Below are 19088 nucleotides of genomic sequence, written 5' to 3'. Positions count from 1 at the left end.
CAGCCCTGTTTCATCAGGTTTACTCTCAAAGCCTTTCTATGAACTTTATAAACCCCACCAGATAATTTTGAAGCCTATTTCTGGCCTCATTTTCATTTGAAGGACTTATTATAGAACATGGCTGGTACTGTGCATACAGCTTCAGAGGAGGAGCTTCCAAAGGAGCCTTCACCATGGAAAATAATCTTTCTTTGCTCTTCTGAGAATGTATCACCTGATGGGTTTACTCTTTTCATAGCTGTACCATACTGATGACATGCAGACATCCTGTATTCCACAAATGTACTGCCTTCTATGTTGCTCATCTAGCTGACAGCTTTGTAGTTATAGCAAAAAGTCTCATTATTAGTTCCAAAGCTTATGACTTTGCGCACTACTATTAAATTTCATCCAATTTCTATTACTCCTCCCAATCATCCAGCTCTTTCTGAGTGAGACTCCAATCTTCCTGGTATTGACAAGGCATCCAATAATTTAGACTTGGGGAAATTTGTTAGCTTTTATACTTCTTTTTTTCCCAATGTCATTAATACAAGTATTAAATGAGACTGGTCCCAACACCAGGCTTCTAGTATTCTTGTTATTAACCAGCCTGGACTGCACCAGTTTCCCTCCACTTGCAGGCCCTGTGCTCCTTCAAAAGGCTACGGATGGCATGCAGAGGGGAAACCTGCCCAGCCCTTGTGCTTCTGTTTCAGTGGATGCTTTGGTACCACAGCAGACTGCCCCATCCCATTCCAAGCACCCCAGCCAGTGGAGGAGGCACGCTGGCTGCCACTGGTTAGAGCACATGGTGAGCAGTACAGACAAAGCAAGGTGGAGTTTGCTTCTAGGACATGTAAAGGGATGCAGCCACTCAGCCTTCAGATACTGAAGGCAGAGACATTTTGCACTAGGCATCAAGAAAGTTGTTACAGAATTTGTTTTGATCCAAAAAATTGCTAGATATTGGTCAGCTGAGAGCTGGACTGGAGAAAATGACCTGCCATGGTGATTCAGGAGAGACTTAGTTGTAATGCCACTTGCTTTTTCTCTTCCATTTGACAGAGCTGAGGATATATATTTCTTTTGTTGATATCGTTTAATGTTCTAGCTGCTGTTCAAACACAGCTTGCTTTCTGAGATGCTGGAGTACTTATTGGGGACAACATATCTCAGTGTGTCTCCCTAAATCCTTGTGTTGAGATCAGGTCTGCGGTTTGGAAAAGAATTATTCTGAACTGTGGTCTTTTAATCACATAAATTAAAAAAAAAAAAAAAAAAAAAAAAAGAAAGAAAGAAAAAGAAAAAGAAAAAAGTAGATAAATGAGGAATAACCTCCCTGTCACCAGTTATACAATATAAGGCACCTGAAAATGACTGAAGATACGTTAACAGCACCTACTTAGCTGGGCAGCTCCAAATGTACAGGTTTTGTGGGTTGAATTTGTCAGCTTGTAGGTGATGGCAGATATTTTGTCTTTTAGAAGAAATGAATAGGTCAGCATTACAGTATTTGCTGCTGGTATCCATTTCTTTCCTGTTTTCAATGGCCACAAATGATGTAGAGAGACAATATGCTAAACGCTGTCTTCCATGGGCATTAATTATTATGATTAAAATGCGTTTTATTTTGTTACAATGCTTGTGAACATGTCAAAGTGGAGAGAGATTGTTGATGCTTGTATGATACTTAGCACTTTGCTTGTTCACAGCCTTGTACAAACATTAATGAACCAATATAAACAGTCATTTTCATAATGTAGCTTAACATAATACAGTATTGTGAACCTTGCTTCACCTTTGTATACTCAAGGGATTGTAATTTATATCCTTCTGCATGTGTAATGAAGGCTGCACCCAGCATTTACCCTTTCCAATTCATCCATTTCCTGTGGCTTTCCTATGAAAAGGGAGAACAGCTTTGATTTTAGACAGAGCTCCAAAAAGCTCAGGCCATAATTTGGCTGGCTGGCTTCCAAGTTCCTCAGTGGTGCCAGTTTGCTCCAGGCTTCCTCTGGTGCTGTTTCATTGCAGCATTTGCTGGATAGAGCAGGGGACAGGAGTGGTAGTTTCTGCACATCTGGAGCTACCACTGGCATTGCACTGAAAGACATAAAAACCCACCTGCATTTCCAAAGTGCAGGCCTGCTACATTGTCTTGCATGCAAAATTCTGTCTGTCTTGTGCTTGCTTTACTTTCAAAATGCTAAAATGATCCTTTTGCCTTGAGTTAAAATTGTGAGCATCTATTTTGACAGCATGACTTCAAACAGCGGTATTTCAGATGTTAAAAAGTGTGTGCTTTCAGGACTTGCAAGGACCAGGAGCAAGTGAATGTGAAATTAGCAGATTGGAAAAAAGACAGCAAAATACTGAAGGACTCGAGTCAGGTTTGGGTTAAAGCAGAGAGTGCAGAGTGAGGGCCAGTTCTTGCAGTTGTTGACAGTGTCCTTATAGACAGCTGCAAGAAGAAAAAATCTCCTTCTGCTTTGCCTACTACTGCAAACTAAGGTAGGGAATTGTCAATTTATTTTACTGCTAAGAGACTACAGATTTCTCCATTGGCTAAATGTGATGAATTGAGCAGAAATAATTTAAGCTTTCACCCTACAGTTTGTTGAGGGGAGACGTGTGCCTGACAGCTGATAGAGTTAAACGTTCGCAGCTTAAAGGTGTGGATCCTCAACGCTTCTGACAAGCAAATGGGAGTTGAATTATTATGTTACGGAGTGCAGATGTCTGGCTGTTAGTCTGATTGTTCATCATTGCTCAGTGAGCACCTGTGTTCAGACATTGCATCATAAATACTGCAAAATGAATATGTAATCTTATATTCGTTGAATATGACTCTGACTCACAACCGCACAATGACGTGCACGACAGCCATATTGTATTAGTTGTCATGTTTAGGGGAATGATGGCTGAACCCAACTATTCCTGTATATGAGAGATTTCTCTACTTAATAGATAGAAAATGTAGATAGTATGTAGGATACTCTGAAAGTAATGCCTTCTATTTATTTCTATGAAAACTATGACAGATACGTAAAGAACCAGATCTTAGAATTGAAAACAGGGACCCTGCATAACAGTATAAAACTGATGGTCATCCTTTTGGATACCTTTACTTTGTCAAGGCTGCAGGTAGCTTGGGAAGGCACAGAATAGGAGAGGAAGTGGAGAAAGCATCACAAAGAAGTAGACAGGTGCACCTGAAAGCCTAGAAGCAATTTGCACGTGTGGGGGCATGGGGAGTGGAGCAAACACTTGCCATGCTTCAAACACACACATGCTGCTACTGTGTACTCCAGGTAATCCCTGAAACAAGCACTGCATCTTCAATACCTTAAGCCTTTCCTGGCAAGTCAGACCCATTGGTGCCTGCGTGGGCAGAGCTGCCCCACTACCCCAAGGAAAGCCTTTCTCTCCTTCCAAGAGCTGATCTGGGTTTCAGTGCCTTGTGCTGTGTTCAAAGCAGCACAGCGATGCAGGGCTGGTGCTACCCAGGGAGTTTGGATGCTTTCTGCTGAGCATACTCTCTGGGGTTGTGCTGATGACTTTACAGCACTTGCTGCTGCTGGGCCAGCACAAGGCTGCCAGCAGGATGCAGGGCTGGTGCTGCCTGGCTGTGGTCCAGATGGAGCCAGCAGGGGCTGCAGCCTTGCTCTGAAGCACAGTGACAGTGCAACAGAACCCTGCTGCAGAGTTGCTGACAGAAACCACAGTGGAGCACAGCTACACGTGTTCTGTAATTCCTGAGGAAGACCTGTTTGCATAAAGGAGTTCTATAACAAGCTCAGGTAAATCTGCAGCAATACATCAACAAAAACATTAATACGGTCAAATTTAAACTGATGGAAGAAGGGCAGAGGGATTTATTTCCAAACTTCAGAAAGACATGTTGCCATCAGCCTAAGACTGCTCTAGGGCTATTGCCATTGATCAAGCTCACCAGCAGACAAATGTTCCAAAGGCTATTTTAGCATCTCAACTAGAAAGGATTGCAGTGTCCTAAATCAGCAGAGAAAACTGCATGATATACAGAGAGAGGCTGGTAAGGCAGATGTCATCCTCAGATGCTCCAAGGGAAATGGATGCCTTGGTCTTGATCAGCACTGTGCAGGATGGAGTCATCTGTTGCCAGTCATGCCCCTGATCTGCAGAGACTAACACAGCCCTGGGATGCCAAATTTCGCTGCAGAGGTTCTTCTGCTTCCTCTGTATAGATGTCAGGTACACCTGTACAAGTTTCCACAACATGGTGAATGTCAGCTCCTGCTGAGCTCTGTGTCTGAAGCCTTCTTCTGTAACTAGAGCACATAGAAGAGAGTATTCTATAGCTTCCAAGCTAAAGATGGTACTTCAAGAAACAGGACATCTTCTATAGATAGGTAGGATTTCATGGAAACTACAACAGATACAAAGAGTACAGTAACATAGTTTGACAGAGCAAAACCTATAGAAAGCTGTTTTTTCATCATAGTTACCGTTAGCTATGTATTTTTGCCACTGAATGAATGATCATTTCTAAGCCAGACATTTGGGTGTTGACAAGAAGCCTACAGCAAATGGAAAAGACAGTTTTGTTGTCGAAGGCAGGAAATACAAGAAAAAAATGAAGTTACTCGAGCAGTTTAAATCCTGCAAAAGAAATGTAAGGAGTATCTTACGTATGACAGCATCAACAGTAAATTAACAACTCAAGCAGAGATGGACCTACTGTATCAAGAAGTGGGTTAGGATTAGGTTTCGGCTTATAATCAAAGCAATGAAGGCTAATATTGAACTGTTGGAATTAGCAAATTTTGTGATGCTTAATGTGGGAATAGAGTTAGTATATTTCCCAGGATGGAAATGGTCACAGTAACTTCAGAGGGGGAAGCATGTAGAACAGTAGATGATGTCCACACCTTCATTCTGAACAGGCTAGTGCATGACTATTGGCTGCAAATATATTTAATAAAATACTGATATGTGTGTTCTTAATTATTTGTTAGCAGTGGTTTCAGGAAAGGGAGTGGCAAAATTAAAAGTTACCAGCAAGAGATGGCATTGTTCACCCGTCTGAAGAAACTTGCTAATCAAGTCACTGGAATAGAAGAATGTCACAATAATTTACGTTGAAAGGCATCTCCTGGAGTCCATCTAATTAGATCAGGTTACCCAAGGTTGTGTCCAGTCTGGTCTTGGACAGCTCCAAGGATGGATTATACAACCAGTCTAGACAAACTGTTTCAATATTTAATCATCTTTTGGTAAAGAAAAAAAATACTTAGATCTAATTGGAATTTTATGTGTTCTGACTTGTCCATGGCCTATTCTCCTACTGTTGTGCACCTCTGAGAAGAGTCTGGCTCTGGCTACTTTGTGGCTTAGGAGAGGAAACAGTTGAAGTTGTTTTGCAGTGGCCAGGGACAGAGATAACAAGTGGAGTGAAAGTCATCAGCTCAGGGGATTTCCAACAATCTGGAAGTGACTGCTCAGTAGGTATATACTGCTCAGCCGTAATATGAATTACCTACATCAATCACTGGTGAGATGCCCCCATAAGAAGGAAGATGTATTCTTGTAATGTACTGGCACAGGAATTTCCAGGGATTCTCCTGAAGCGTGATTTAAATCGTACTAAAGGTAGATGAAATTAGAATGGAACAAGAACGAAGAAGGGACATGGAAAAGATTGTGGGGAATAGAGAGGAGTAAGACAGGTTTTTTTTTCTCTCTTTTTTTGTCCAGATAGGTGAAATGAAGACTTTGAAAGGCATCTAACCTTTCTTCTGTAAGTGCATTAGCACCATTAGTATAAATGGGAAAGGATAAATGAAGACTTACTTTCATGTTGAAAACATTTTTCTAAGTGAGGCTTTTGAGCAGGCTTGGGTAAAAGCAGTTGTAAAAATATGTGAAAGAAGAACCAATCCTCACTGTGGCATGGGAACTCTACAGCGGTAGCCTTTTTCTGAATACACTACTTGTTTTTTCTGGGTAGACATTCTGTTCAGGAGGAGTTAGCCTGGCATTTCTGGACACTTGGTTGCAAGGCAAGCTTGCTCATGAATTTCTATGGAGAGAGTGCAAGATAAAAATATAGTAGCCCACAGCAAGAAACATCTGTGAAAGAAATTGTGTAACATTTACTTAGTTATCCTGGGACTTTGTGCTTTCCAAGCCAGGTCTGTCTTATCCTTAAGCAGTTGCAGTATCATGACTAAATAAAAATAACCATTTTCATAGAATGTAAATTATTGGTTTTTTTTCCCCAATAAGTTGTTTAATTTAGCAACATTCTATGCCCTTACAAGCAATTTAAACCACATGATGAAACTGTAAGTTGAATTAGTGCTTGTTAATCCCCATAAGACTTTTGCTTTAGACACCCTGGTTCTAAAACAAGCTCAAATTAAATTGAATTCCAGCTGAGAGTCAGTTCTGATGTTTCTATTTCTGAAGTCATGATTTGAAGTTCTCAGTTGTTACAGCATTTTTGTATTTTATATCTAATTTAGAAACTCTGAATAGAGGTGAAAAATGGGATATAGCGCTGTGAGAACATGCTGAAAAAGAAAGATATTCTGGTGTAAAATAACAGGTTAGTGATAAATGTATCAGGAGTAACAGAGTGGGATTAGATGGAGCACAGAAATATCAATAAGCAAATGGATGAGTGGCAGCAGGTGACATTGAAGCTCAAATTAAGCAAAACATGGAAATATTAAAGGGATATTTATGAGTGGTTTTTGTTTTGTTTTTGAATAAGAGAGCATTAAGGTGGTTATCAATAGAATAGTTACTTCTATCATTTAAAAATCAAAAGCGGACAGAAAATAGTAGTGCTAGTGAGAAGTTGCATGAGGAATGATTTGGAGAGGCATATGCTGCTAAAAGAGAAACAGAAGCTGCCTGCTCATAAAGAGGATGTCTGACAGAATCAACTGATGTTTACATCAAGGTCAGTCACTGGCAGTGACTGCAGTGTCTAAGTTTTTAGATAAAAAGTCTTTCCCCCTAGATTGATCCTTAGGTGTATTTTCACTGAATTAATGGAACTGCACCCTGGGTTGAATGAGCTCCTGTTGCTTTGATTTAGATCAGATTTTGCCTAGCAAAGCACAGCATTATTGCATTTTGCATCACTGGAAGAATTTCTAATGTGCAAAGGTAAAAATAATGGGATACCTTCTGCATTTCATGTCATCTTTCAGCTTAAACACAGACTTCCAAAACCCAGTCAATGATTTTGCTTCTGGAATTATGTGTTGGGATGCATGATGTTGTCCAAAGAACATGCTGGATAAATCCGTACATATTTGCCAACTTCCCGAACAAAACTTTCATCGTTTTTATGTAATGTAGTTGTGCATATGATCACAGCTACTACTGAACTGTTTCTAATTGCTTTTTCAGCTGGTAGCATGTACAAACAAGTGTTTGATGTTTGGAGAAAGGAGTGCTTTTGAAAATGAAATCTGGAGCTGTAGCATTGTTGTATTGGGAAAAGGTGGAAGCAAGGAGATCAACAGCGCTGCAGCTTTCATGTACCTGCTTTCATCTTCACACTGACGACTTTTGACACAAGGGAAGGGAACCTGTTTATAGTGAAGAGATGCACATTTTCGAAAACTAATTGACTGAGTTTGTATAATCACAAATAATTCAGCAATACACGTGAGAACTTATCCAGATTAAGCCAGATGCATAATGCAATATGTTACTGAAAGATCTGTTGGCAGGAGGAATTTCCTTAACCAGCTTTCCTTCTGAATTTGTGGCCCAAATCTGAAGTCCTTGATCCGGTAAAGCTAAATGCATGATTTTTTTTTGTCTTTGACAAAGAATTATAGGACTTTGCCCTATAAGTTAAAGAGATACAAGGCTTTTAGTAAAAAGGAAGCTCACTGTTATGATAAATGTTCTGATAAGGTGTATATACTGTTGATCAAGAAAGTCATTAGGCTCGATATCTAAGTTTTTACTCAGTGTCAGTATGTGGATAATAGTTGCTGACAGCTTGTAGGTGGATAGAACAATATGAAAGCTGTTCTTTGGTATACAATCAGTGTGGTTATTTCTCCCTGTGTGTAGGTTCTATGCTTGCCCCTTCTGAACCTTGTAAGGTTCATCTCTGCTCGACTTTCCAGCCTGTTGTGTTAAGTCAGAGCAGGAAGACTCCTGGCTTTTTCTAGCAGGTTTTCCTGTCCTCCAGATGCGTTGTGAGTTCAACAAATTCAGTTTTCCTGTTCCCTGAAGACTCTTATCTTACCCTATGACATGAGCTGCAGCCTGCTATGCCACCCTTTAGCATCACTTGCTGGCTCCTTCCCCAGTCTTCCCAAGCTTTCCGAAGTGCTGGATTGAATGTTATAAGTAGCCCCTGGAGCCACAGGGGTGTTGGGCATTGGGATGCATGCTGTTTGCCCAGAACTGGTGTTGTGGCAGAGCTCTTCACAGAGTGAGGCTGAGCCCTTTGGGGCGTATTTCTGTTTTTCATGGTGAGATGTCTTTCTGAATGCTAATCACCAACTGTTTTAATGTCTGCTGAGGGACTTAGCTCAAGGGGAGCAAAACGATTACGATAACAGTTTGAAAAGAGTACAAAGGCCGCATTTTTAGCAAAGCAGTTGGCTTGTTTTACATTAAACATGCCCTCAAGTTCCATATTTATTTTTAACATATTCCTTCTGCAGCTTTTCATACTCAACAGTGATTTCTCCTTTCTGTATAGCAACCACTCAGGTTTCCTTGTCCCAAGCAGAGCTGTCAATCTTAAAGACTAAATTGGCATCATCCTTTCCCCAGCTCCAGCTGTCCTTGGCTTTCTTCAAGTTTTTGTCAGTGCAATCTCCTTATAGTGCACCATATAAATACAGAATATATGTATTTTAAATCTATACTGGTTTTGTTTCCTTTGGATTGTACCCAGTCTATTACAGTGGTAAAAATTATGGGTTGGTTGTTGTGGTTTTTTTTTTTTTTTTTTTTTTTTCCGCATCCATGGAGGTATTTGCAGTGTATCAGAATGTTTTAAACTTTATAGTGCATTAATCTCCTTACGTCACCAAGGGAATTCTGAATGTGGGTTTTAGAAATCTGAAGACTGCCTTTCTTTTAGAACTTTTTGTCATGATTGATAAACAAATTTGACTTTAAAGAAGAACATGCATAGACCTATATGGGCCTGTTTTGAATTATGAGCAGAGTTGAAATGCAATGAATAAGAATCAGTCTAAGTTAATCAACAAGAATCCTGGAATAATGAATGTCAACACCACTGGGGTGAATGTCTTTCTACTTTTAAGTCTGCATTGCTGATTCTATCTTCACCCCAGTGGGGTTTTTTCCAATTTATATTTCTTCCCAGAATATAACTTTGGTTTCTGACAAGCCTTTTTTTTTTTCTTCTTTTTTTCTTTAAACAATTCTTCTATTTTAAATGTTAAAAGTGAAATATGCCAATAGGAGATTGTGACAGATTATATTCCCAGATGTTTTTCTGGCCCACTGGCCCATGTTATGAAAGGCTTGTAGATTTGTGTCATATTCATGCTATGTTTGAAAAGAAATAAGCTATATTTGACATAGCAGTGCTGAAGAGGTCAGGGTATTCAGATAATTTTCGGTGAACTTTGTGTTTGCATGAAGAACCTGTTATCATCATTAAGCTCAATCCATTGTGCACCAAGTACTACAGTAACAGATTGCTTGTTGTAATAGGCTGTGGTGTCTGACTGTAGTCCATATTTAGAACAGCTTAATTACAGGATTGTATCAATAAAACATGAGTTGTCTTTTTATTTAACTTCTTCTTTGTGGTTCTATGTCAAATAACACCAAGCACGAGAATTTCTTTAACTTTATGAAAACACATTTAGTCCCGAAAAGGAACACGCTAGAGACTGTATATCTGAAGCTTGCATCCTATGTTACAGAGGATGTGTGAGCAGAAACAATGTTGAGGCAGAGCAAACAGCTTCTCGTGCAAGATCTTGATCTCAGCACTCTCACCATCATTTTGGGGACAATTCAAGATATATGGCTTTTTTTTTTTTTTTTTTTTTTTCTGAGACTGATCTTTGCATAGCCCATCTGAGTATTCAACCTGAAACTTGTAATTTGTGTTCCTTTTATTTTTTTTTTTTTTAACTAAATCTTTGCTTCACTCCATTATTCCATCTAACTCTAGTATTTTGTTTTAAAAATAGGAATGATTACCAAACCAACTAACTGATAGCCACTCTGTGCTTTTAAGTAACTGTTTGTTTTATTTGTTTTTCAGGTAAGTAGTGCTTGCGAGCTGTTTATCAACAGTTTATGGTAAGTGTATTTTATATTTAGGAAAGACTGAGGTTAAATTTGTGTTTTGTTCTGTAAGGGGGGGGGGATAATATGGAAGTTAGTCATGCAGTAAGATTTGTTTCAGGTGCTAGCCCATGCCCTGAATCCTCACAGATGTGGGTTTACAATGTTTTTCTCCTCATGGTATTACTCATCTATTGTGGGAAGAAATAAATATAAATAAATACTCAAAGCAGTATTTAAGGAAGTTGATGAAGGGATGTTTACTTCAAACAAAACAAATGTTTCTGTTTTATTTTTCAACTCCTCTCAACTATACTAATGTTGGAGATATTTGTAACTAGAATAAATAAGAACCTCACCAGCAAATGCATTACATAAATCTTGGTGTCCTTGTAACTTTTTGAAGCCTTGTTGCAGGACATTTCTTAGACTCTCCTACTTATCCTGTGTCTGTGCCTTGATGAAGATAACATTAATGCTTACTTCTTACCTACCTCATTTAATTAATAGATGTCATTGTGCCTCCTGAAAGATGCTAATGTCATCATCCTTATTGTCCTGTTGGGGAACAAGTACAGTGAAGAGACTTGTCCCAGATCACTAGCAAGTCTCACAGGGCTTAGTATCCTCTGTGGGATCACATACACTCTAAAATAAAACTGATTTTTCTAACATACATCATTTGTCCCATTAGTTTTAAGTCTTAATGTATTTACTTTTTGTCCATGCAGATTTTGATATTTAATTTGTCCATGCATAGCTTTTTTTTTTTTTTTTTTTACTTCCCAGCCTCTCCAGAGTCAGCTGTTATACTGTTGTACTGTGAGGTGTATAACAGCTTAGTGCTGCAATGTTTGAAATTTAATAAGTGTACAAGGGGTGTTTGTTCTTGTGGGAGGACTGACAGACTCTCAGCATTAGGCACAGTTGCTGTTCGAGCATTTGAAAAAAAAAAAAGTCTTAATGTTTCTGTGTTTTTCCTCCTCATACTTTTAATTTTGTAGCAGGTTGTTGTTGTTGTTATTTCTAGACTACATGCAATTCTTACTTTTTTTTTCAACATCTATCTTCTCTTTGTAGGTCCTGTTTCTTGTCCTGGAGCATATTTATTTTGAATTCATATTATTATCTTCAACTGATGAACAGTGCAGTCCTCCTTAGTCACAGCGGCTTTTTCCTTACCATACTGTGACAACACCTGTAAGTTTATGATCCCGTCTGTGTTTATTTAAAACTCTGCTCCTTCAAAGGTGTTTGTAATACCATGGCTGATTTAGATGATTTTGCTTGAATATATCTTCTTGTTTTGCCACAGCATCTTCTCTAGAGGTTTCTTTTGCTTCTGTTGTTTTCTTTTTGTCATCTTTTGTAAAGTGTGTTGCCAGAGGTTTATTACTCTATGTCAACTATCATTTTCTTCCTAAAGATTTTTCTAGTGCATACTTCTGCATGTGCATGCAAAAGCAAAGTGGTTGTATCTAAACCAACAGGGATATAAGATGTTTGTGTTTGGACAGATATAGCAGACCTGGATGCAGAGCTGCATATTCTCTTTAGAGGACAAATCTGAATTCCTTCTGCCCCTTGAGACATCATTATCATATTGCGTCCCTATTCTCTCTGTTCTGTGCAAAGTTGTCTGGATTGCTGTATTTCTGTAATTTAAAGTTTTGACTGCATGTTACAGTGCTGGGGTGGTCAAATAAGGTGGCAGAACGGTTGCTTTTCATTTGGTTTCTCCTTTTTTTCTACCCACTCTGGGGTGGGCAGCCCTCTCAGGAGCTTATCTTGTCAGAGTCTTGGCTTATGGTCCAGCTGCAGGGAAAGGCTTCAAGAGGTGATTTCCTAGATCTGATGCCTCAGCCATAGTGTCTCTACATTTACAATGAGTTTTAAATTATTCAGATGTATCAGGTGATTAGTTGTGAAAAATATGCTGTAGCTCTTCAAAATAATATTCCTTACTGTTGCTGAATATATTTCTGCAGGTTTTCCAAAATACTTATCATTTGAAATGAGATAAAAATAATGCTTAAAAATTTTCAAGAAATTTCTTGCATCTTGAGCTGCTTTTTGTTGTTGCAAATGATCTCAGCCAAAGAGAATGCCTTACGTGCATAAAAATTCCCAGAAAAGTAACTAGTGAATAGTTAATGAAAATATTTCTAGAGGTACTCTTATTTCCTTTTAACTAGGAGCTTCTATGCTGAAGCTGCTAAAAATTTCTTCTTCAAACATACTCATAAAGCATTGTCAGCTCTGAAAGTGTTTTTTACTTTCTATTCTGGATAAGCAGATTAATTAAGGACAGGCATATTAATCAAGAGCAATCTCTGTACTGTGGTCTGATATTGGGCACTGTTATGCATCTTCCTCGGACAGGCTTTCTGGCTGTGACAATGTGAGAGTAGAAGACTAGTCTATTCTAATTTCTGCTGGCAGCAGGAAGCAGCCACAATCACCTGTCCTTTCACTGTAAAATTTTGTGCACTGTTTATCTTTCCCATTTTTCTTTAGTATCTATTTTGCTGTTGTATTTTTTGCTATGGAACAGTATGAATTCTAGTCAGACATTTGGCGTCACGTTTCCCCCAAAATACTGTCACCATTACTCTTAATGCAGTGAGATTGAACATTAATGGAAATAATGGTCCTGTTTCTTTTGTCCCAGTAGTTTTACAGTACTTTTCTATGCAGTCAAGATTATATCTCCTACTGGCTTTATATGGCAGGGATTTATTCCAATATAGTAGCAAAAACCATAAGCAGGTTGTTTCAATAGAAATAATTAAACTGAATCCAACACATTCCATTTCACATCTTATCTAAGTAAAGCAGCTAGATTATTAATATATTAAAATAACCATAAAATGCCAGTTCATCTCTGCGTAACTCCCTTTTAATACACATCCATTGTTATGTAATTCTTTCATTACTCTAGTTTCTTCAGTGAAGGAAAGAATAAAAATGGTGGCTGCCTGACTTACATATCCATGACTCTATGTTCTTGATGAGTTACACTGTTACATTTATGTTTGGAAACCATAGTGTTAACTGACATTAAAACATGAACTTCAGTGTATGTGGCCACAAGACTTTTGCTAGCACTAATATATTGAATAAATTGTATTATTGAATGTCATGGTACATCTGTTTTTGGGTGTTTTTTTTTTTTTTTTTTTTTTTTTCCTGGGAGAAAACACAGCATTTCATTAGAGTTTACGTAAAACTCATGTAAACTGTGAAAGACATTTGAACTCATTTATAATAACTTAAAATATACTGACATTTTCTCTCTTGACCTTCAGTGTTTAAATGCAGTTTTTTGTAGCCCACCTTCTCTACTGCTAAGCTTTTCTTGGCAGACTTTTACTAATACCATCAAACTGAAAAAATATCTGTAATAGTCTTGGGGTTTTTCTCAACATTTTTTGCTAGCTGCCTTGATGAATTTACATGAGAATTCACATGCTATCTTGGAAGTGTGAAAGGTGCTAACAGCAAAAGTAAATAACCTGCCTTTCTTAACATAGTTTGGTGGGATCAAGACTGTATTTCAACCTTAGTGTTCATATGACATCTTTGTGTGCTTTGTGATTCTTTTTGAAACTTCATGGTTATTCAAAACTTTCAAAAGGAACTATGAGTTTGCTTATAGTCTGGACAGTCACTAGGGATGAATCTCTCTCAAGCCCCCACTTTCACTGGGCTTTCTGAAAAGTTTGGGAAAAGATATGAGAGCAGAAAAGATATTTTATGTAGCAAGAAGACAAGGTACTAATTTCTAACATCCAAAAATTAAAAATCCTTCTTTCACATAAGAGAGTAACTTTTGGAAAGATTGATCTGATAAATATTTGTAAATATCTAAAGGGAGGTGGGGTTGAACTCAATGATCTCTTGAGGAACCTTCCAACCCCTTTGATTCTGTGCTTCTGTTATTGACAGAATGGAAGAAAACAATCAGAGGTTTTGTTGTTCAGTAACTGTGGAAATATAACAAATTACTAATGTTGTTTTAGTTGTTCCAAGTATTTCATTTGGCAGTCTTTAAAGCTTACACGGTTTTGACTAGCAGAGATAAGCGTGATTGGTTTCCTGAGAGTGGCAGGGTCTCAGTCTGATATTTTTAAAGTTCCCAGTCATCAGATTAAAGGACAATGTGCCATTTAAAGGACAGTGCTAGTGGCAATTTCTCTGCTCTGTATCGTCATTATGTCTTAGGAAGCAGGTCTGAGGGTTCACATGTGGGTGCGTGAGAGGATGTTCCCATTTTATGTCATTCACCCTTCTCACTGTCTGCAAAACCTTTCCAAAAGGTTGCAGATTAATGCTAACATGCTAACTTCAGTAGTGACTTTGATGCTGGGTACTTGTCTACAGGCTGGATAGATACTGCCAAGGTGCATTTAATGAGCAGTCAGGTATTTTGGAATTGTAGTGGTGATTAAAATGGCTCATTGGGCCAGATTCACACTAGTACCTTACAGATGACATTTTGAAATTCTGTTCCCTTTTATCTTTTTTTTTTTTCTCATTTATTTTTTTATTTTCTGTGTAATTTCTAATGCTTTTGAAACAACAGCCATTTTAGTAACTTCACTTTAAGGCTGAAAGCTACAAGTTGCAAACTAGAACCAACTGGTGTGGTGTCTGCAACAGTTAGAGCTCTAGGGTTGCCTGGATTCAGGTGCTGCTCAAGTTCTCTCTTCTGCATCAGTATTGCATGAGAGCAGTGTAGACTGGATGTGAGCGGGGATGCTGGTGTCTATGGTACTCAGCTTGTACCTGATATCCTGTGCCCTTTACTCCATGCCTGAGAGTAATTAATGTGCAAAATTTGGCCATCTTTTTGACAATAAAAATAACGAGGGTCTTGGAAAGAGGATAAGCGAATTGCAGCAAGAATGTACCTGGTGATATGGTAAGCTGTGGTGAAACAAAGTTTGACAATTCAATTTTATGTGGAAGGAAAGAATTCAGCATATATATGCTTTACATTTTGGGGGTTTTAGTCGTGATCTTTTCTGGCAACAAAAAATACAAAACCTTTCACTATGGTGAGTTTCCATGTGGTTATTACTGAGATACACTCATTTGTCAAAACTTAATGGGCTGCAAAAAATTGGAGTGCCTTATCAAGTGCATCTGAATTCATGTTCTAATTTAGACTAGGAGAGCACTTCTCAAGTGAATTCCCCTTTGGTTGATTTTGGTTGAGCAGGCGTCATGAAATGCGTGATCGTGATGTGTTTTTGATGAAACTCAACTGGAAGATGTGCTCTTGGAGTCCTGAATGCAGTCCAGATGCAAGGTAGCTTCAGGCCAAGGCACTGGAGCAGAGCTAGTATGAAGGTTAACTGAAGAAAGACAAATACACAAAGAGGGTGTACAGTAGGGATAATGTATTTTCAGCAGTATTTTTTCTCTATGGAGCTGTCATTATTTGTCTGTAATACCTGATATGTATATCTAGCCAGTATGACCACATGTCTTAAGGGCCCTTATTACATTGTCGGTTAGAAGCATCTCTGTTTTGGACAAAGATACTGAGTCTACTTTTATGATTTATACTGACACAGTTCCTGTGTAATGTCTAAACACTTTTCATTGCTTGATACCGATGCAATACCATGGAAATGTGCATCAATCTTCAGATGGGGAAGATGCCTGTTAAAATGTGTCAAATCTGAGGATTACGAAATGAATGTTTCTGACCAGTGTTTAAATGGATTCAGACATATTTCCCCCTTGTACATTTTGTCTGCAAAGATTAGTCAGGATCCTTGTACTAACAACAGAGATAAACATCTTTCTTCAGTTGCATGATGAGTGCTGTGTGTTGGGTACTCCCAGGGAGTGGTCTGTACCTTGTTTACATGTTGTAAAGTATAAGTCCAAAGCGAGAATGACTCTATGGAGTTCATGGCTGATGGGTCAACCCTTGCCTGTTTCCTCACAGGTGTCATTAATATTCAGAAAAACTGGAGTAGCTGATTGTGTTACATCATTGTTGCTGTTTCTTTGGATTATTTTTTTTTCTTTGTCTGTTTTAGTACTTTGGAGAATTAAATGAGACTGCTGTAGGTTTTTAGTGATAAGCTTCAACACCTTTCCATATACCAGCTGAGTGTATGCTGACTGACAGTGCAATGACTGAACTCATGACATTCTTGAATGAAGTTGAGCATTACTGAATATTGGGGGAGGATATCATGAAATTGCCAGTGTGACAAATGTAACCCAGTGTGGTAGTGTTCAGCTGCTGGTGAATGAAAAACTGAAAAAATCATAAGTAAAAAAGCAGAGGAGATAAATGCACTGTAAAAACAACAACAACAACAAAAACCCCAACAACAAACAACGTGTGTGTATACATATAACCCATAACAAAGGGTTTTTTTAAAATTAGTAATGCTACAGACAAATTAAAAACTTGTCCCTAAACAATTGTTATTCACATAAGCAATGAAGATGATGAGAATTTAATTAACAGCAATAATTATTTTCTCTTATAAATAACAAACTGCTACGCAGAGGAGGTTGCTGCCACTACCCCATTCATTTGTGTGAAGAGATGAGAGGATGAAGGGATGAAATGGCTAGGCTCAGCAGTCGCTCAGCAGATCATCCACGTTGAGCAATAGTTCCCGTCCCAGACCAGTGCTTGGTGCTCACAGTATCTAGAAAAAAACAAGCACCAGCTTATGACTCTGCAAAGTAGGACAGGTCTACAAGGGTCTTCTCACCAAGATTCTGGGAGCTACGGCTGTTCTGGTGACTTCAGCCTATGTAGGCTGCATATAACTGGTTTGTGACAGGGAGGAGGAAAACTAGGGTTGGATTCTTCCTTCTTCTCTGATAGTTGGCTACTGCAGTCAAGGTGTGCTACTGGAAGTTATGTGTAGTCATGCAAAATTCATACATAAACAGTCAGCTGTTTTACTTGAGTTTACCAGGATGTTCAAAGTTTGATGAGTGGCAGTATTGTTAGCAAGTTGTCCCTCATTACTATGTGGGTATTAATAAGTTAATTTTATGTTCTTTGATAATGCCTCATTTAAGTTATTTTAAATGGTTGGTCAACTCAGTAAATAGTGGTTCTGATTTAAAAGTATATTCACAGGTGCTTTACTACATTTGCATCCAAGAGGAATATACTCTGAATCCATTGGATCCAATCACATGTGTGAACTATATGAATGTGCAGTTATTTTCAGAAGCACATGTTTCCATCTGCGTACTGATGGATTTCTGCAAGATGAAGTAGAGTCTTCTCTATCAGAGACAAAAGCATTGTCACTGTCAAATTCTTTATTTTTGTAGCTCTCCTTCATCTTCTCTAACCTTTAAATTTGATTCCAAAGTGAACAAATGACTTCCAGATGTGGAAGGAGGTGATAAACATCTCCAGGAAGCCCTTGTAACTTTGCATCAGGAACATGATCCAAAGATTTCCTTTTGTCAAAATTAGTGGAAACTGAATAATGTGTGTGTAGCTTACCAAGGAAGTGTCAGGCTTTACATCACTGTTCTTGGTTGTCTTACGACTGAAACTATACTCATGACTTGATGGTGGGCTATGTGCCAGCTACCAGATCCACATTCACACCTTTAGTCTGGTTATTTTGTAAAGTTGAGAGGTAGGTCACTTTGTTCAGATAGGTGTGTGGAGTGTGAAGGTGAAGTTTGGATATAAGAAGGCAGCTTTACAGGATTTCCTGACAGATCTGACAACTCTTTTTTCAGTCCGGGTGACCATTGCTGGGTCTTGTTTCTCATCTGCATTTTCCTTCGTGTCCAGTAGATGGTGATGACATGTTTAAAACACCACATCATCCATATTTTGTTTGGAGGAAATACTGTTTTCATAACCATGATATACTAGGTTCCAGACATTATATATAACTGATTCATTCTTACTTTTCTTTAGAAATTGTTCTTAGTTTTAAACTTTTTTCTTATGACTCTTATGAATTAATTGAACTGCTATGGTAGTAAGGTATTGTTTTTTCAGAATTTTTTGGTTTAGATTTTGTTAATTGCTTTCACAGGTGCCACTGATTCTGTATTATCTGCAAACCTCTTACAAAATATTATGATAAAGGAGGATGAGCTACGTGATTTAGTTGTCCCTTTCAGACTTACAAATCTTCCTTTTATGATATATTGAAAAGAAAACCAGCTCTTCCTACACTACAAAGGAAGAAAAGAAGATTTTCTCAACTAAAACTTGCAAATGTACGTCTCCTTTTTCACAGAACTGTAACTTGCAGATGTATGACTCCTGATTTCACAACCTTGGAGTCAACAAATTTTGGTAACTGTTTGCTAGAGACAAGCTCTATGTATTTACAAGGCATGTCCATCACCTTAGTGAAGCCACAAACGAGCTGCTCTCGGGAATAGCTTCTGACATCTAGCTTTTATATAAGTATCCAAAAATACCAGGATTTTGCAAATGTTAGGATTTTCCATGTACTGTTTAACCACATGAAAATGAGACTACATTTTGCAAGGCTTCTCTATAAACCATTCTTTCCATTCTTTAGAAATATTAACTAATAAAAATGAAAACAAAGCAGACAAAAACTAATAGCACTGAATACATTGAGAGCGAATTTAAAAGTAGAAATAAGCTAGAAATAATATCTCCCTGAAATGTCTGTCCATATGTTTATTATTTAGGCTTCTTCAAACTGTCTAAAAGCATAATCTCCAAGTCATTTAATATAAAATCAGCATTATAGGTTTGCTGGACTCTGTCTGTTTCAACGGTCATGTTCTTCTCCTGTAGAAGATATTTATGT

General features: G+C 38.2%; 1 protein-coding gene across 3 annotated transcripts in view; it reads left to right on the top strand.

Annotated features, from left to right (window-relative positions):
• The window catches only part of SMYD3 (SET and MYND domain containing 3), a 355779-nt gene that overhangs the window by 170813 nt on the left and 165878 nt on the right, over nt 1-19088 (top strand). The window contains exon 2 of one of the 3 annotated variants that reach the window (XM_052673341.1): nt 11359-11478. The exons of the other annotated variants lie outside the window; for them this stretch is intronic. The gene's annotated coding sequence lies outside the window, so the exon portion shown is untranslated. The remainder of the gene's footprint in view (nt 1-11358; nt 11479-19088) is intronic. 3 annotated transcript variants of the gene reach the window in all.

This window comes from Tympanuchus pallidicinctus, unplaced genomic scaffold (genome assembly GCF_026119805.1).
Source record: "Tympanuchus pallidicinctus isolate F22 unplaced genomic scaffold, pur_lepc_1.0 scaffold1, whole genome shotgun sequence".
Lineage (NCBI taxonomy): Eukaryota > Metazoa > Chordata > Aves > Galliformes > Phasianidae > Tympanuchus > Tympanuchus pallidicinctus.
Note: the sequence above shows the minus strand (reverse complement) of the source record. Positions and strands in the feature narration are given on the sequence as shown.